General features: G+C 36.8%; 1 pseudogene; it reads right to left on the reverse strand.

The window, feature by feature from the left end:
• Positions 1–10,763: 10,763 nt before the first annotated feature.
• On the reverse strand, positions 10,764–20,496 carry LOC148855402 (putative disease resistance RPP13-like protein 1; annotated as a pseudogene).
• Positions 20,497–21,111: the final 615 nt, after the last annotated feature.

Here is a 21,111-nt window from a genome sequence, read left to right on the forward strand (position 1 = left end):
CCGACCAACATTGAATGCAAAAGTTTGCTTCCATTTGTAAAGTTTGCTTTTATTTTGAATGCAAATATGTCAAAAAAAATTACTATCATTTTTAATACACAAATATAAATAAAATCTATGATGCATAAATAAATTTATATCTATACTAATTTAAAAAGTACGAATAGCTTCAAGAATATTTCTAAAATTTTGTGATGACAAAATTTATCCCTCTATATTTAAATTTATTGATAAAAAATTAGGGCAAATAGGATAATTAGTTGTGGATATTAAATGAGTTGAAAAGAGATAATTATCTCTCATTAAATCCAACATTTAGGCCCCATTCGCATTTCGGTAAGTTACTTACCTGGGTAAATGCACTTACGCAGATAATTGTTTCCCAAGAAAGATTTACTCAATAAGTGCACTTACCCATGTTCTTTTAGGCTCAATTTGAAAAGGGTACAAATGTAAATATGTACAGCATAAATACATACAAAATATAAGGTTTTGCACTCTACATATTTGCATTTGTACTCCTTCCAAACTCAGCCTTATTTCCCATGAAAATAAGGCAATGACCATTTTATCCATAAAAATCCATTATTACAACAGGCATTTTTATCCCTTTGAAGTGTTGGCAACTTTCCACCAAGGTGGGAAAGTTATTTATCCACCTAGGAAATGTGTACCAGGAAAATAAACTTTCCCTGGTCACCACATAAGTATGAAATGGAACATGTGATTTTTGGTCAATGGGAATCAAAATCCCATTGACCAATTTTCCCCCTCTCAAAATCCAGGAAAAGAGCGCCCCCTTAAGGTATTAATTTGCATTCACCTTCATTGAATCATATATTTAAGGCTTCTTTGTTTATTCTCATCATTAAATTCTATAATTAAATACATACATAATAAATTAACAATTTCAATAACATAAAAACTTATACTTTTAAAATCTACCTAGAAAAAATAGTGTTTTCACCTAAGTAATGGTAAGAAATTAAACCATTTGGGTCAAATGAACCAAACAATGTTGCCACAATTAAATAATAAAATAAAAAAATATAGAAACTAGAAAAATGGGAATGTTTTTAACATCATATATTTAACATAATAAACAATGTTTTAAAAACCAACTCGGAGGCCGACTTGCTTTTTCCTTCAAGTCACAGGTCACCAATTCAACTATCAAAGTCAAACGAGTTAAGCTGCTCTACATCAACACTATGTGTGTGTGTGTGTGTGTAAAAATACATATTTTATCAATAAATAATATAATTATATTTTACATATATTATAGTTATGTTTTACATATATTTTATAATTATGCTCTACATATATTACATATAATATATGTATTATATTACATTTATTTATGTTTTTTAATTTTGTTTTAAATTTTTTATAATACAATTGAAATGCTACGGGTCAGTTCGAGTCAAGTTCAGGTTGAGGCATTGTAGGGTTGGGTTAGGGTTGAGGAAAACCCATGCCAAATCCAACTTGTTGACATCCCTATTAGCATCTATCTCTAGCTATTTTGGGGGAAAATATAAAACCCCCTGGTTTTTTTTTTTTTTTTGGTAATCATATAAACCTCCCTTGTATTTTGATACTAACAAAAACCTCCACCATAGTTCTAAGGCCATGTTTGGGAGTGCTTAAAAATGAGTGCTTATTTGGGTCATTAAGCACTTATTGGTATTTAGGAAATAAGCTTGAAATAAGTGCTAATTTTAAAAATAAGGGCTTATTTTTTAGCCCAAATTTCTAGATTTTTTAAGTTCTTATACAATAAGCACTTATTCAATTTTTTTCTTCCAAAATTATCCCTAGTTGAATTTTATAAAAGTACTTTTATGAAAGCACTTTTACAAAAGTATTTTTATGAAGCACTTTCATAAAAACATTTTATGAAAATACTTTACAAAAGCACTTTTATGAAAGTACTTTTATGAAAGCACTTTTGTAAAAGTACTAGTACTTTCATAAAAGTACACAAAAGTGATTTTCTAAAAGTGCTTTCATAAAAGTGTTTTTATAAAAGTACTTTCACAACAGTGCTTTTATAAAAGGACTTTTACAAAAGTGTTTTTATAAAAGTAATTTAATAAAAGTGCTTTCAAAGGGAATATTTTGAAAATTTGAAAGAAAATGAAGAACAAAATAGTCACAAATGCTTATTTAAGTACTTATTAGAGAAAAAAAAAAACTATCAAACGCCCAATATAAAATAAGTACTTATTCAAATAAGCACTTATTTTTAACTTAAACATTCCCAAACATGGCCTAGTATTCTAGACTGAAAATGTTGACATAATTCATTGATTTTGTAAAATACCATAGGGTTGATTGTCAGAAAACCCATTAATTTGAACCCCTCAATCCCAGGAATACAACGATCAACCCACATGTTAATGTTTGTTCCTTCATTAATTTTCCTAAGGATTCTTTTTACCAAATATATTTTCCAGAATACTTTTCCATGTTATTGGTTCAACATTTGCATTCTTACCAAAATCAACCAGATAACCTTTTATAAATTTCAAAACGTGAATCATTATATCATTAACTTTTAATCAGGTTGGTCTGAATTTTCGAAGTCAAAATTTGTAGGCCCAGATTTATATTCGCATACTGATACCTTGGGACCCATACTGATTCCTTAGCGTTTGGGAATTCCTAAAATGCTCCAACCATGGGGATGCAAGCTTCCTGCCAGCTCCCAAATACAAACAAGTTGATGGTTGCATCCTCATTGCAATTAAGATCATAGAAATCTGTTTTGGTAAGCTTTTGGCTTCCCTCACTCAAAGGAGGAAGTAGTTAGTACTTATTCAATTCTTTTCTTTCAAAATTATCGCTAGTTGAATTTTATAAAAGTACTTTTATAAAAGTATTTTTAAAAAATTACTTTTATGAAAGTACTTTTATACAAACACTTTATGAAAGTACTTTTATGGAAGTAATTTTATGAAAGCAATTTACAAAAGTCTTGTAAAAGTACTTTCACAAAAGTGTTTTCCTAAAAGTTCTTTCATAAAAGTGCTTTCATAAAAGTACTTTCATAAAAATATTTTTTATAAAAGTACTTTCATAAAAATGTTTTTATAAAAGTAATTTAAAAAGTTCTTTCAAAGAGTATATTTTGAAAATTAAAAAAAAAACGAAGGAAAAAATAGTCACAAATGCTTATTTAAGTGCTTATTAGAGAAAAATAAGTACTTATTTGAATTAGCACTTGTTTTTAAGCAGTTATCCAATAAGCACTCCCAAACATGACCTAAAAATTGTTCAAATACCTCCATTTTGTTAGTATTCTAGACTGAAAATGTTGACATAGTACATTGATTTATAAAATACCATAAGGTTGATTGTCAGAAAACCCATTAATTTGAACCCCTCAATCCCAGGAATACAAAGATCTACCCACATGTTAATGTTTGTTCCTTTAATAATTTTCCAAAAGACTCCTTTTTTCAAATATATTTTCCAGAATACTTTTCCATGTTAATGGTTAACATTTGCATTCTTACCAAACACAACCTTTATAAATTTTAAAATGTAAATCATTATATCATTAACTTTTAATCGGTATTCGGGTTATAAGTTGGACCCGATTTTCAATCGGGTCTGAATTTACGTAGCCAAAATTTGTAGGCCCATATTTATATTCGCATACTGATACCTTGGGGCCCATACTGATTCCTTAGCGTTTGGGAATTCCCTTTTAGCTCCAACCTCCAACCATTGATGCAAGCTTCCTGCTAGCTCCCATATACAAACACATTGATGGTTGCATCTTCATTGCAATAATTAGTATTATAAAATTCTGTTTTGGTAAGCTTTTGGCTTTCCTCAAAAAGAGGAAGTAGTTTGTACCAAAAAAATGGTAAATTACTGAAACCTCCTCTAAAGTTTCAGGTTATTACTGAAATTTCTCATGAAGTGTGGTAATTGTAATCACCACCCCTAAAGAGTTGTAAGTAGACCCTTATGTTAGAATCCTTTAAAAAGAGGCACAGGAATATCTAAAATATTCATGCAGTTCCTTTGATCAAAATGTTTATTTTTTAAGTTTTCTCTACATATAAATCACTACCCCATATCCTTCAATTTATTTTCTGAAATTGATTTATTTTTCAAATGTTTCCTTCATATCAATCACTCAAAGGTAAAGTTGCAAATTTAAGTTTTTATTATTTTTTGTTTTAATAAAGTTTGTATTATTTTTTTTTCTGTATAATCAACCTCAATAGTAATTATATAGGTATTTTGGACATTTTTATGCCTCTTTTTAGAATATTCTAATAGAAGGGGTCTACTTGCAACTGTGTCAGAAAGTTCAAGGAAGATAACTGCAATTACCAAACTTCACGGGAGGTTTTAGTAATGGTCCAAAACTTCAGGGGAGGTTTCAACAGTTTACCCTGACAAGAAAAGGGAGAATGACCCATAACCCCAGGATCAGAATTTGTAGGCTCAAAATACATTTGGGGTAGGTGCCAGCTCGGAATTGATGTCAATTCATGGGTGGGTATGGGTGCATAGAATGTGGTTTTTGGACCTTTTAAATGTTTATAGCTTTGTAGTGGGAATCATAAATCTGCATTAAGCCTATATGTACTTTTCTGAAAAAAAAAAAAAAAAAAAAAAAACAAAGAGAAAAAAGCATGTAAAAGGGCAGGCAAATAATGGGCATGTGATCCATGCTATTACGATGGCCTTTAAATTCATAGCACAATAGACCATGGTTTTCAAAACCAGGCTGGACCGGACGGTCAGACTGGAAAAGCTGGGAACCGGTCAGTTGACCAATTCTATTTTACCCCATAACTGTTATTTCACAAAAAATCATTGATTTGGTCAGCAAACCGCTGACCCAGGTGGTTGAACCATTAAAACCGTTCGAACTATCCAATGGTTTTGACCATTTTTTATTTTTTAGTTTTTTTTTTTTTTTTTGTTAGAACAGGTTGTTCATTCGGTTTGAGCAGTCAACCCATTCGACCTGGGAATGGGACCCCTAATTGGTTCGTTGTATGGTTCCCTTGTCCACCTTTAAATATTGAGAAACAATACAAAATATTTATACCTAACTAATCTAGCAAAAAAGATGCAATCATAATCGCTTATGAGGAGATGATGTATCATTGAAATGGAGGAAGCACAACACCTCCATTCCTCGTTTAACCATTTCCATTAATAAATTTATTAAATATTTTGCTAGAACGGGCCGTTCGTTTGGTTTGAACAGTTGACTCATTTGACCCTAGAACCGGACCCCTAACCGATTCGTTGTCCGATTCGATTTTAAAAACTTTGCAAGATACTAATGTGGCACCATATGCCCAATATTGAATAAATTTATTAATGGAAATGGTTAAACGAGGAACGGAGGTGTTGTGCTTCCTCAATTTCAATGATACATCATCACCTCATAAGCGATTATGTATTTTTTCTCAATGTTTAAAGGTGGACAAGGCAAAGAAATAGAAAAGGGAGAGAGATTTATTGGTCATATATACACACACGCATATTGTGATCATATGTGATTATATAAATACTATATATAATATTTTATAAATTATATTATATTTAAATGTGGAGGATAAATGGCAGGTTTCTTGGTTTTTAAATAAAACAACCAAAGGTTTAAGCATCTTAATTCACTTTTTCATACATAAAGTAATAGTAGTAATACATATGAATAGGAGGTCACAATAAGCAATTTGAAATTTCAATTATTTAAATACCCAAGTGGTTTCATGAAATCAGGATCAGTTCATCGGTTCTCTGGTTAAACTAGGCATTTAGACTATTAGAGTGGTTTTCTATCAATTTCAATCTGTAGGATATGATCAAACCATATTTCAACTGATTCGTCCGGTCCAATTTTCTAAGCACTATACTTTCTTATCTTGGGTTATTTGAAACTCATTTTGAGGCTGTGTTTGGTCTAAACTATCTTTTGGACTGATCGGTTATACCTTTCCCTACCTTTTCTTTCAAGCCAAATACAATTTTAGAGGAAACATCATTTTGACATTTCATTGTTGTATTTCCATTTTGCTGGTGCCTAATGATGGCACTTGTATAATAAAACATAATAATCAATGGTTGTTGTAATTTGTGCCCAAAATGGTGAAAAGAGTGAAAGGTTTACTCCATAGAGGGGCCTACATCAAGGCTGTCCCCTCTCCTCGTACTTTTTTATTTTGTGTACTGATGTCTTGTCGAGAATGCTTGATAAATAATTTCAGGTGGGAGATCTTCATGGAATTAATTTCGGAAGAAGCAATTTCAAGATCAATCACTAATTGCTATTTGCTAATGACCTTCTCATCATTGGGCATAGTATGCTCTCAGAGCTAAACAAAAAAAGAGATGCTTGAGAAATACTATAGCTGGTTTGGAGAGGAGGTCAATTTTGAGAAGTCCTCAATCCACTTTAGTAAAAATGTTCACCACTGTCAAAGAGAGATGTTGGCACATCAGATTGGTATGGCACACATGCAACACAACGAGAAATATCTCGGAAGCCCACTCCTCATGAAGCATAAGAAGGTAAAGTCCTGACATTTTCTTATTGACAAAATAAGTGCAAAATTAGCAGGGTGGAAGCTTCATTGCCTCTCACACACGGAGAGAGAAATCATGATCAAATCAACACTCTTGCAGTTTCCAATTTTTTCATGGCAATCCATGAGGTACCGCATGCTACTTCGGAGAAAATCACCAAAATGATTTGTAACGTCTAGTGGGACTTTGATCAGAATAAGAATCATGTCTATTTGATAGCATGGAGTGAATTTACACAAGCTAAATGCATTGGGGGTTGGACTTTAGAAGACTAGAGATTGCAAGTAAATGTTTGCTGATGAAACTTGGATGGCGTTTCCTTAAGGAAACAGAAAGTCTATGGAGTAAAGACCTACAATCAAAATATCTATCACAAGAATCTTTCTGGGGTGCAAAGAACAGTCCAAACAAATCAATCATTTCGGACACTTCTTAGATGCCGACCTCTATTGTTGAAAGGGGTTAGGATTTTAATCAACTCAGGGTGGGACACCCATGTCCTTTTGGACCCTTGGACTTTTCCCCCATTGAATTGTGATCACATGGTGAACAATGTTTAGGCTAAAAGTTTAAAGGTTCTTGAGCTTATCAATCCTCTTACTAGCACGTGGTGTTTTGACATTGTTGAAAACTTGTTTAAAAATGAAGTTATACATTCATTTCTTCAAACTCCATTATCACAAGGTCATGAGCTCAACTTGGATGGACCGGTTTGGACTCACACACCTTCTGGGACTTTTACAACTGCTTCGACTTATAAAATTCTATCCTTAGAGGATCCAGACATTTCTTCCCAAACCAAAGCCTTCCCTGAGGTAAGTTGGAAAGTTTTTTGGAAGTACAAGAAACTCCCACCACAGGTACATGTTTTTTTGTGGCATTGTATTAAGAACACTTTACCTCTTGACGCAACACTTGCAAAGTACTGTTAGGGGGTAAACTCGATTTTTTGTGTGTGTATTGAAGCTGATGAAATAATGCCACATAGATTCTTTCATTGCCCTGCCATGAGACCAGTTTGGTTTGCCCTCCAAGTCTAGTTGATTGATGTTAATTCCCAGCATGAAGTCAATGATTGGTTAACATCTTGGTGGACTGCAAACAACAATCACCCACTTCTAGGGGTTGAGAATTTTCTTTTGGGGTCTTCGGTATTATGGTATGCCTATAAATTAAACTTGCAATAAAATGGTTTTTAAGGGTAAAAAGTTTAACCTCACTTTAGTATTACAAGAAGCTACAACGCACTATGAAGAAATCTGGAATTTATAGTGCATGGACCAAGAAGAGACCCCTTCTCTCCCAATGTCCCACTCTGGTATTGGAATTATTGTCAAAGACTCAGGAGGAAAGTTTTACATGGCTAGATCCATGAACATTGAACATAGTACCTTAGAACAGATTGAAGCTCTAGCTTTCCTTGAGGGCATCAAAATGGCTATTGAATTACAGATCTCTTCCATCATTTTGAAAGGAGATGCACAAAAGATAGTCTCTCTCTTGTTGAACCCCTCCTTAGTAGTTCCCTAGCACATTCACCACTTGATAGTCGAGTGCAGGAGTCTTTTGCGGATGTTCTTCGTTTTTTCCATCTCATTTGTCTATCGTATAGGTAATTGTTTGGCTCATTCGATTGCAAAAATGGCTTGTTCTTTGTCTAGGCCAAAGACTTGGTCTACCCCACTTGATTTTCTACTACCTATACTATTGAAAGACGCAATGAGATGATTCAGCCTACAGGCTTTTCAAAAATAAAAAAGAAAAAAATTTGTGCCCACAATGTTTTTCCCAATTTTCAATACATAAACACAATGAGTCATAACACCACGATGCCAAATATGCCCTTTGGTTATACCTGGATGGACCATGTGCTTCATAATGATGGTAGTCATCCACTAATCCAATTAATAAATTAAAGAAAAAAATTATTGATATAACTGATTCTAAGTTTTTATGGTTTGTTTTGTTTGCAACGAGAATTGGAATTGGAATTGGAATGGTTTATTCCCATAGTCTGTTTGATTCAGACGAAAATGAAAATGGGAAGTGGAATCAATAGGAATGGGATTTCATTCCTAAGAGGGGCAAGAAATAGTCATTCCCTCAAATGGGGGAATGACATTCCAGTAGAAATAAGAATGAGATTCTAATTCTGCCCAACCAAACAGTTGAAATTGGAATAGCCAATTCCCATTCCATTCTAGACCCCTATTATGCAAACGAAAAGGGGCCTTAGTTTTATCATCAATTGAAACTTGTGCCATTGGCCATTTAAAGCTCTCCTCCATATTGCTACAGTTTTAAAGGTTGTATTTATTACATTGTTGTTTCTTCCTGAAACTTTTTGGATTGATCGATACAAATTGGTAATAAACATGTATTGTCACTATCATGTTGGATTTATCAATACGAAGTGATAATAAATATGTATTGTCACATTCACTTCTATGGTTTTGAAATAAAATACATTCAAGAAAGAATTTGGTATTACCTAATTGGCATAGAGCTTTAATAGCATTCCTTCTTTTAATTCACAAAGATGGTTATTTGGGTAAAGACAAAGGTGGTTTGAGTAGACCAATGCTTTTTAAACTCTCAGAAATGGAGCCACTTTTCTGTTTTTTTTTTTTTTTGGTTAAATGAGCCATTTTTTCTGTTCTATTGACAGCTTAGCGATTCAATTATACAGTAATTGACCAATCATAATGTCTTAAATCAAATAATAGTAAATATAAATATAAAATTTACACAAAATTTTATGAAAAGTGGACATGTTGTAAATGAGAAGCATAGTTAAGTTATTAACGATGGAAATGATTAGAAATATAATTTTAAACACAAAAAGAAGAATTCACATCTGCGCCCCATTCCCCACAGCGTCTCACAGTACATTCTCACCGTATATTGGGAACATCTCCTAATGATGTATCAAAAATGATATATCATCATCGGGAGATGTTCCCAACTGTTAAAAGGTCTTTGTGGTGGATGCCATAAATTGCAGACTTAAAATGAGAAAGATGATAGGCATAATGAGGCCCACGCCCAACCTTTGGACCACTTGGTAGTAAATTTATGGAACCGAGATGAGTTGACCGTAATTTTTGTGGTGGATAACTCGTGAAGCTGCCTTTGTTCTCTTTCCCAGTTTCAGTTTGGCTTCAATCCCTTTCAAAAACCAACCGGCATTTCAAAATTAAAACGGTGAAACACTTTTCATCCCCCGAAATAAAGATGTTGAAAGTGATGGTCGCGTACGGGGCTGTGGAATTAATGGTAATGCCTTATGATAAAATATATGGGTTCATAGTGAGAGGTTGAATGGTTGCTGAATTCATGGTGTGGAGTGTTATAATTTGCCTCTACAGCCTCCTAAATATCTATTGTGCTGGATCATTCCCATCTACACACATAAAGATCATAATTTTAAAACCCTTATGATCTAATCGTTTTTGGTCACATACCAATTTTTTTTTTTTTTTTGTGATGTACCAACTTTTTGGCTAAGTATCTTGTCATTTGACCTGTTCTCATGTGGCTTATGATTCAGAGGATGATGGAGCTCCCTAGTGGCGAACTACCTGGTGATGAGCTACTTGGTGGCAAACTCTCTGGTAGTGAGCTACCTAGTGACGAGCTCCCTGGTGGTGAGCTACTTGGTGACGAGCTCCCTGGTGACGAGCTCCTGGTGGAGAGTTACTTGGTAACGAACTCCCTGGTGATGAGCTCCCTGGTGGAGAGCTACCTGGTAATGAGCTCCCTGGTGGAGAGTTACTTGGTGACGAGCTCCCTGGTGATGAGCTCCCTGGTGGAGAGCTACCTGGTAACGAGCTCCCTAGTGGAGAACTACCTAGTGACGAGTTCCCTGGTGGAGAGCTACCTGGTGATGAGCTCCCTAGTGATGAGCTCCCTAGTGGAGAACTACTTGGCTTCTCTTTGCATGAGGTGATCTCCTCTCCTTTGCTGGTGGCAGGAGCTGAGGGACCTGCGAGAACTGAATCAGAGGACCCGGGGGTATTTTCCCGGTGGGGATTCTCCGATGCCTAAGTTAGCATTCTAATTGTAGGGAGCTTGGAGAGAAATGAGAGAGCTAGAGAGCAAGGATTACCTCCATTTTTTCATTCTCTCCCCCTTGTCTTTGGGGGTCGGAGTCCTTATATAGTGGTGTCCTGTCAAATTAGGCGTAACAGCCTCTGTCAAGTCAAGTGTAACCACCTCTGTCTCTCTGCTGCGGCCATCACTGTCAGAGCTGAGGTGGCAGGTGTAGGCGGCTGCTGTAGAGTACGGCTCTGCCAGTCAAGGGACAAGTCTCAGGACTGGCAGGCACAGCGCCGCCTAGCGAGAGATGTGGGCGTAGGTCTCCGGATCTGTCAGGCATGAGATCTTCCTACGATACGCCGAGCTGCCTGTAAGTGCCGAGCTGCCTCTAAGTGGCGAGCTCTTCGTACGATGCCAGGCTGCCTACGGAGTGGCCAGCTGCCTATGCCGAGCTACCTGTAAGTGATGAGCTGACCCTAAGTGGCGAGCTCTTCGTAAGACGTCAGGCTGCCTGCGGAGTGGCCAGCTACCTATGCTGAGCTGCCCTAGCTATATTGAGCTGCCTATGCCAAGCTGCCCGAGCTGCCCAATCGTTAAGAGGCTGCATGAGGTGCCAGGTGTCACAATTTCACTGGAGGGCCAAATCCACCCTCATCATTTGCCCCCCACTCCCGAGCTGAGAGTAACTCAGCGAAGGGAGTAGATTTCTTCTTTTGGCCCGTAAGTCGACGAGCTAGTAAGTGCTAATCCAATTCCTTAGGCTTTGGGAGCTGCCTGTATGTGTTGAGCTGCCTACCAATGGCGAGCTGCCTGTAAGGTGAGGAGGTCTCCGCCAGTTCAGTAGTGTAGCCCTTAGGCTCTGGGGGCAACTTATAGTTCACTTTTGCTGATTTTGCTCATGCTGAGGAAGCGACTGGGTATTTAGCAATAGTGTCGCCTGTAGGCTTTGGGAGCGACTCGTAGTCCACTCTTCTTGACTTTGTCCATACCAAAAAGGCGACTGGGTCTTAAGCAGTAATGTGGCCCATAGGCTTTGGGAGCGACTCGTAGTCCACTATTCTTTAACTTTGCCCGTGCGGAAGAGGCAACTGGGTCTTAAGTAGTAATGTGGGCCGTAGGCTTTGCCTGTGAGGTGCCAAACTGACCAGGTGCTGAGCTGCCTACGAGGTGCCGAGCTGACTAGGTGCTGAGCTACTTGCGAGGTGCCGAGCTGACCAGGTGCCGAACTACTAGTGAGGTGCCGAACCGACCAGGTGGGTGCCTTAGAGCTATGATTGCGCTGCATCAGCTTTGTAATGTCAGTCACCCACTCCTACAAGAAGCTACTAGGAGCTCGACCTTCGGGGGCAGCACAACTAACTTTAGGTCGCCAGCTCACACGGGAACCTTGGAAGGCTCGACAGATAATGGCGCCTATGTGGTCCATTGTCCGCCAACTCCCGCGGAAGCCACGAAGAGCTCATCTTTGTAGGGGGACCTTGCGGAGAGGACTGATGAGGCTTTATCCGAATTGAAAGTAAAGTTACTTAGTCTGTTAACTCCCTGCATAGTCTTTGAGTTTATAAAAAATGTAAACTATAGAGCGAGAGCTTTAATTTCTAAAAAGTGAGGACTTAGCTTTCTGGGAGAAGAGGACTTAGCTTTTGTAAGATGAAAACTTAGCTTTTGTAGGATGATAACTTAGCTTTTGTAGAATGAGAACTTAGCTTTCTCTAGCGTGTTCCCACAGACGGCGCCAATTGATGTAACTGTTTCAGGTCACGTACCAATTTTTTTTTTTTTTTTGTGATGTACCAACTTTTTGGCTAAGTACCTCATCATTTGACCTGCTCCCATGTGGCCTGCGACTTAGAGGATGATGGAGCTCCCTGGTGGTGAACTGCCTGGTGATGAGCTACTTGGTGGTGAACTCCCTGGTGGTGTGCTACCTGGTGATGAGCTCCCTAGTGGAGAGCTACCTAGTGACGAGCTCCCTAGTGGTGAGCTACTTGGTGACGAGCTCCCTAGTGGAGAGTTAACTGGTGACGAGTTTTTGGTGGAGAGCTACTTGGTGATGAGCTCCCTGGTGGAGAGCTACTTGGTGACGAGCTACCTGGTGACGAGCTCCCTGGTGAAGAGCTACCTGGTGATGAGCTCCTTGATGGAGAGCTACTTGGTGATGAGCTCCCTGGCGGAGAGCTACCTGGTGATGAGCTCCCTAGTGGAGAGCCACCTGGTGACGAGCTCCCTGGTGGAGAGCTACCTAGTAACGAGCTCCCTGGTGGAGAGCTACCTGGTGACGAGCTCCCAGGTGGAGAGCTACTTCATGACGAGCTCCCTAGTGGAGAGCTACTTCGTGTCGAACTCCCTGGTGGAGAGCTACCTGGTGATGAGCTCCCTAGTGGAGAGCTACTTGGCTTCCCTTTGCATGAGGTGATCTCCTATCCTTTGCCGGTGGCAGGAGCTGAGGGACTTGCGAGAACTGAATCAGAAGACCCGGGGGTATTTTTCCGGTGGGGACTCTTCGATGCCTATGTTAGCATTCTGATTGTAGGGAGCTTGGAGAGAAATGAGAGAGCTAGAGAGCAAGGATTACCTCCATTTTCTCATTCTCTCCCCCTTGTCTTTGGGGGTCGGAGTCCTTATATAGTGGTGTCTTGTCAAATCAGGCGTAACAGCCTCTGTCAAGTCAGGCGTAACCGCCTCTGTCTCTCTGTCGTGACCGTCACTGTCAGAGCTGAGGTGGAGGGTGTAGGCGGCTGTAGAGTACGGCTCTACCAGTCAAGGGACAGTTCTCAGGACTGACAGGCACGCCGCCGCCTAGCGAGAGACGTGAGCGCAGGTCTCCAGATCTGTCAGGTACAGTTGTCAGGCAAGAGATCTTCCTGCGATACGCCGAGCTGCCTATATGTGCCGAGCTACCCCTAAGTGGCAAGCTCTTTGTAAGACGCCAGGCTGCCTGCGGAGTGGCTAGCTGCCTATGGCGAGCTACCTGTAAGTGTCGAGCTGCCCCTAAGTGGCGAGCTCTTCGTAAGACACCAGGCTGCCTGCGGAGTGGCTAGCTGCCTATGGCGAGCTGCCTATGCCGAGCTACCTATAAGTGTCGAGCTGCCCCTAAGTGGTGAGCTCTTCGTAAGACGCCAGGATGCCTGTGGAGTGGCCAGCTGCCTATGCCGAGTTGCCCTAGCTATACCGAGCTGCCTATGCCGAGCTGCCGGAGCTGCCCGAGCTGCCCAGTCGTCAAGAGGCTGCATGAGGTGTCAGGTGTCACAATTTCACTGGAGGGCCAAATCCACCCTCATCACCTTACTTATTCAGTTTCTTTCATTACCTGGCCTGAATTTTCCTAAAAAAAGCATTGAATCTGTCAACAAACTATTGCCCTAGACTAAACCATTTAACCCAGACACAATTCATGCTTTCAATTTTTTTAAAAGCTAAATAGAGAGAGAAATTGGAGAGAGGACACAACCGCTCCACCGCACTTTTTTTCTTCTTCTGCTTCTCCTTGTGAGAAAGTGGATATGCATTTAAGGAATTAAGGGTATGAGGGTGCGTGAGATATAAGGTGAAGGCGAATGACGATGGTGATCTCGGGGAGTCAAGTGAACCTCTTACTGAGATCTCACCCTATAAGTGAGTATCGTAGAGATTCAACCTCCCAATATTGAAGAAAAGCTTTTTTGAGGGCTTGAGAATTTCAATTAGGTGTTAAAATTGAAATTCAAATTTAAAATTATGCATTAATTACAGGAGTAAGTAACTAATTAATGAGAGAGATCAATTGAAGGCTGGCTCGTTGGTGTATTAGCTGGATTGTCTTTGCATTGACGCGGAATCAAATCCCACAACCAGCACTTTGGGAAAAAAAGGGGTAAGGGGAAAAGTTATTGCTGATTAACTAAAAAAAAAGTTAATGAGAAAGAAATTGCACTTAAATTAATGAGAGAGAAGGGGATTTGTATCAGACTGTATCGGCCAATATAGACTCCAAACACGAGCTTGCACCAAAAGGCAGTTCTATTTTTTGGTTGATTTTTAAAACCTTAAATATACACACAGAGAAGATAAGAAAAGAGGAGTGAGAAAGAGAGACTGAGAGAGGATACAATATTTGGTGTCTTCGTGCTTTTTCTCTTTGCCATTATTTTTGTACTATGTGAAATGATTTTAGGAAAATTATATATGTATGCCTCCCCTAACTTTATTTACAATGTCTAAAACTTCCACCAACTTTATTACCAATGAAAGGCCATATATAAATTTACCTAAACCTATCCTACGGTTTTAAGTATTACTAAATGACCCCTTATAATTTGCAAACTCTTTGCTTATCACTGATTTTCTTACATGGTTAGTAGAAAAATAACAATTTTATATGAAAAAAATATGTTGATATTTCTCCTAGGCCCATGCATTTCTCGTTTATATGAGAACTATCAAGGGTATTTTCAGAATAAAAAACCCCAGGCCCATGCATTTCTCGTTTTAAGAGATCACAAACCATTCTCAAAGCAATTACAAACTGTAGGAGGTGTTTTATAACACACAAACTATAGGATAGGTTTTAATAAATACTTGAAGCTATAAGGAATGTCTAAGTAAATAACCCATAAAATGATTGGCTTTTTTTGAGGTAATAATCCATTTATACTATATATAAAAATGCAAATGCAAAGTGAAATTTTTGGACTAAAATTACCCTCTATTTCTTTGTTTGAGAAAGGGTATAAAAGTCATTTTATTACAACTTTACTCCTAGCTTTTATTTCTACTAAGATGCCTGTATTTGTGTATTTAGTCCATCTCTAATTGTAAGGGTTGAAAATGTAACTTCAATTATTATTTTTCACCTCATTTAATTTTCTCTCATTAACTCTTATACTTAAGGTATTAACTCCCACTTTCTCTTATTAAGTTCTATATTTATGTTATTTTTTCACTAACAAATGTTGCTAATTAGATCTATGCCAATTTTAACAATATAAATCTGTATATTTTAGAACTGAATAAAAAAAATCATTATTTATCCAAGTGGTGGCTAAGCAATTCAACCATGTGAATCAAATTGATCAATCTATGAAGTCATACTTAGGTAATAAATTTTTTAAAATAAAAATAAATATAGAAAAATTAAACACATTTATGATATTTTTATCAATCAAATTAAAAAAAAATAAGTGTAACAAACAAGAATTATGTTTATTGATAATGAAAATGAAATACATAATTTACAATAGACCAAAAAAGAAATTAGTTTACTATTTGGCAAAGATCAATAGTTCAACTTCTTGGTCAAATGTGTTAATATTTAATGTTATAAATAAATAATAAAAATCAATAAAATATAAAAATACATAAATTTTACAAAAAAATATTTAGGCACATGTATAATATCATATAATTCATATTAAACAAAAAGTAAGTGTAATATATCATAATTATTTTTACACACAAAAATACAAAAAAATATAAAAAAATTGAACACATCTATACTTTTATATTCATTACTATTACAAATATGAATAAGATTGTGGAACTTTCTTTTGACTAAAATACTCAATTTTGAATTCAGTCCCTATTTAGTTGTGAGGCTTAAATTGTAAATTGAATTATTACCTTTCACTTCATTCAATTCCCTCTATTTAAATCTTACATCTTTTTTGATAAATGAACAAAAAAAAGATACACCAAAAAAATAAATCATTACATAAAAGAAGAATCTAACCAAGCAAATAAACCTATTAATGATACTTGAAACTTCACAACTCAATCCAATTATCACATATTTGGATGAGGTGTTTATATAATTAGATTTGGATTTTGCAGTCTACATTCAACTAATAATAAAAAACAAAAAGAATATAAAAACAAAAAAAAAATAAAAAATACATAAAGTTTATGAAAATTTTTGGATACTTTGTTATTATTATCACTATCATCATGTAGAATTGCCATGTGCAAGGCATGTGTATGCTTACTAGTATAAGACATGCTACACAAATCTAGGCTTGAGGAGAAGCACATCCCTGCACATCCTTAAGGCAATATACTTTGGTAGTAAATTATATTATTTGAGATAAATAATACTATTGCCTTGTATCTTTGTTGACCAATTAGCAACTTCATTAGCCTCCCCATATAAGAGTATCTGGCTCAAAAATTCATCTCCCTCACCATGTTATGATAGTCATTAATTAATAAAATTTATGATTTTCCAAGGGGTTCAATTTTACCTTGTATGCTTTTATAAGCACTACCTTGGAGTCTTCTTCAACCTAATTGATCTTGCTTTACTCTAATCTACCATCCAGTGATTGCATAAGGATGCTGTTTAATGAACTTTCATGTTTATAATTTGTCTTTTCTCGCCACTTCTTATCATCTTGGATTGGCCCCTTGTTTACTTTTCACTCTCCACACATTATTTATATACTAGTGTAAGGGCACATGCAATATATGTATACTAGTAAAAATAAGTAAAAACTAAAGATGAAAATACATTTATATTTTTATAGGTTTTTTACAATTAATACTCCTTAAAATGCCTTGATTCATTAATTTTTTAAACCAATTAAAGAGAATCTATTCAACTGAATGAAAACTGCCTTGTACAATATGAAAATGAATGAATTTTGGTTCAGAAGACCACCTATAGATGCACGGGTTAGAATGCCTTGTACAATTCAAGAGTATCTGTTGAAGAATAGATGCTTTCTTGACTAAAATACCTCTATCTTTAAATTTGGCCACTCTCAAATTCTGAGGGCATTTGTAATACTACTTTTCACCTCATTCAATTCCCTCTCAGTAATTCTTATGTTTAAGGTATTAACTCCCATTCTCTATATTTCTTCTCATAAATAAATTATGCCAGTTAAATCTAAATTCAATACTTTTAACAATATAAAACCTATGTATAAAAATAGACCCACAAACAAAATTATTCTTCCATCGAGATATTACCAATCTTTGAAGAGAGGCGAGACCTTGCAACATTGCTGGGGGCAGGGATGCTGTATTTTCAAAATTAGCAATTTCCAAGTTGGACAGTGAGGGGCATTGATACAACCAATTCAATATCTTCTCATCACATTGTACTAATTCTAGATCATAAGCAGATGGAAGCCTTGGAAGACAATTCAACATTGCACAATACATGATTTCCACCTTTTTTACAGTAGGAAGCAAGGGTGGAAGTTTCACCAATTTGGGACAAGATTGGATGCAAAGTTGCTTAAGGCTAGGAAATTCACCTTCCTCTGTTCCCCACCATTCTTTCAGACTATCCATACAACTGAGATGTAATATCTCTAACATTTGAAATCTCAACTGCTTGTTATTGTTGTTGTTATTGCTGTGCCCATTAAACTCCTTACCCATATATTCCATTTTCTTCATACTGAATATATGCAATTGTTTCAGTGAGGGTAGATTCCCCAAAGGAGGCAGGAACTTGCCCTTGTTGCAGAATTTGAGTTCCACAAGTGTCAGCATATCATAAGACATGATGAACTGCTTCATCATCATCCAGGTTGGATAACTTAACCCACCATAACCATGTATAAAGAGATGCTTCAACCTCGTAGAAGATCATAGGCCCTCAAGTACGCTCTCAACACTTGCTTCATTATCATTATTATTATTCTTATTGTTATAGTTCCAGTTGCTCCAATGCAACACTAACTCGTTGATTCCATGCTTATTGATGAGGTTAGCCTTTTTGGCCTCTTCAAAGTCTTCTACACTCTCTAGCCTTAAAATAAAAATGGATCCTTGGATATAAAACAAATCCTTTAACTCTTCAATTGTACTACTACTGTTAATTCCATTAATCTTTCTAACATGAAACAGAGGCAGTTTCTTCAGAAAACGTAATCTCCCAATGCCGCCTCTTATTAGACTTAATTTCTTCCACATGTCCTTATTCATCTCTATGAATTGGAGGTTGATTATGTTTCCTATGTTTTCAGGAATCTCATCAAGCTTATAGCAATGCTCAAGCTTCAAAGTTTGCAAATTGTAGAGGCTGCACAATGAGTCAGGCAACACTTCAATGCCAGTGTAGTTGAGGTTAAGAAAGCATAGATGTTTCAAATTGCCAATTGAATCTGGCAAGCTATCCAATCCATTATTGCCACTCAACTTCAATGCACGTAGGCATCGGTATTGTTCAAATAAATCACTAGGGATATGCCAGCCACATCTTGATGATTTGAAAAATATTAATGTAGACAAGTCCTTATATTTATATAGTTCCTTCACCATTGATGATTCTGGTTGGGCATCAATCATTGATATGTAATGAGCCTTCTCAGGGATGATGCTGCCATTTCTTTCTGATTTTCCTTCCTCCACCCTAAGATACAAGCCTTTCGAAATCGACTCTGCCAAATCATGCATTAGATCATGCATCACAAATGTGTTTCCATAATAACCTGAATACTTTTGGAGGAAAGACCTGTAGTACAATTCATCAAAGTATTTGCCACTAAGGTCTTCCATAATCTCAACTTGTTTACATGCAACAAAACCTTCTGCCATCCAAAGTCGGACAAGAGCTTTCTTATCAAATATATAGTCCTTAAGAAACAAAGAGCAGTATGCAAAACATAATTTCAAGTGTGCTGGAAGGCGATAATAACTCAGACGTAGAGCCGGTAGTATTTCATCATCTCCTTCTACCTCCCACATTTCACTTTCTAAGATAGAAGTCCACTTGTTCACATCCAGCTCATTGTATAGAAGATCTCCAAGTGATTTTACTGCTAAAGCAACTCCTTTGCATTTTTTAACAAATTTTTCTCCAATCCTTTTCAAGTTTGGATGTGTATCACATATCTCATCATCAATAAAAGCTTTGCATTTGAACAATTGCCACCCATCTTCATATGGTAATCCTTCTAAATCAATAGTTTCTATGGAATTCTCAATGGAGGAAACTTTTCTAGTCCGAGTGGTCACTACAATTCTACTTCCTTTCTTGGCTGCAACATTTAATGGAACTCTTACTGCATCCCAAGTTTTGCGGTCTTCAAACCATATATCATCAAGCACAAGTAAAAATCTCTTCCCACTTAAATTGGTTTGTAGTTCACATTGGAGTGGTTGTAGGTTTTCAATATCCCATTTTCCCTTGGTCATTGACTCAAGAATTGATCTAGTTATTTTTATAATATTAGATTCTTCAGAAACACAGACCCAGGCTCTCACCTCAAAATGTTCAACTACTTTTTCATCATTGTAAATGAGTTGAGCGAGTGTTGTCTTACCTATTCCCCCAATACCAACTATGGAAAAAACAGGGACTTTTTTTCATATCATATTTATCAGATAATAGTAGCTTTATTACATCATTTGCCATTTCCCTCCTACCAAAAATTTCAGAATCATCAATTATGGAGCTACTCTTAATACTTGGATTCAATCTTTTCTTTGATTTCAATCAACTCAGTTTTCAAACCAGTTATGACACTTGGAATCTCTTGTTTACGTAATATTTGGTCTTCATTGAAAGAGAAATGGATAAGTTGGCCTACCTTTCCACTAACACTTTGCCGATGAGCTTCATAGATGAAATTGACCACTGTGACTGTGGCTTTGAAAACAAATTGTCTCAAATCACCAAGGAAAATTGGCAAGCATGGATCTCTTATTTGCATATCCTCAATGGAACTAACCATTCTGTTAATCAATTGGAGAATTGCAGACAGGTCATCCAACTCCTCCCTGGTGCTCCATTGCTTTCCAAAATCACTCAGAACGCTGGAGTCCAACTTGTGAAGCAATACTTGAACCAGAGGAGACACCACCACGTCTGCGCCTGTTGCCATGCCTTCGAATCCTTGTAAAGTGGAAGAACAAAATGAACGAAGTCTGTACTTCGAGATGAATAGTCCAAAGAAACACAGGTAGATCTCGGACAATTCAGTGGTTGAATTTTCTCGCTTATCTGATTAAATCCAGGCATGCGCGTGAGTGTCCACACAAGGTCCTGTTTTTGTTATATATAGGATAGTTATGTGAAACACCTTCCACTTTTCTGACTTGTTTTGAAGTTAACCCTGACTCTTAGATACCTCCCCCCCCCCCCCCTCTGTCACACACACTTTCTCTTAAAAAACTAATTACGGTGTCTGCAAGACTACGACGATACCCTCTATTCAATTTTTTCTTTCTTAAAAAAAAAAGGTTCCAGCTTCATTCTTCCATACCTGCTTTTCTCCAGTGCAGACTTAGCAGAGAAAGCAGAACCTGGGAAATCAATTGCAGCAGCAAAGATTAATTCCATTAGAACATAAGGATTGAACCATTTGGCGGAAAGAAAATTGAGCAATCTGATTGCAGAAACTTCTATAGAAGATCAATTTGGATTCACATGATCTTTAATTGTTTACCCTTGGAATGACGAAGGTGCAACTTAGTTTGCAAATTAAGAAAGCCCAAACTTTTGACCCCAGGTCCAGCTCAATGACTAAAAATTCAAGCCCAGCCCATGTAAAATTGTGAACTGGACTCACCCAAATT

Source organism: Nelumbo lutea, chromosome 4 (genome assembly GCF_056320005.1).
Source record: "Nelumbo lutea isolate HS-2025 chromosome 4, American lotus-T2T, whole genome shotgun sequence".
Taxonomy (NCBI): domain Eukaryota; kingdom Viridiplantae; phylum Streptophyta; class Magnoliopsida; order Proteales; family Nelumbonaceae; genus Nelumbo; species Nelumbo lutea.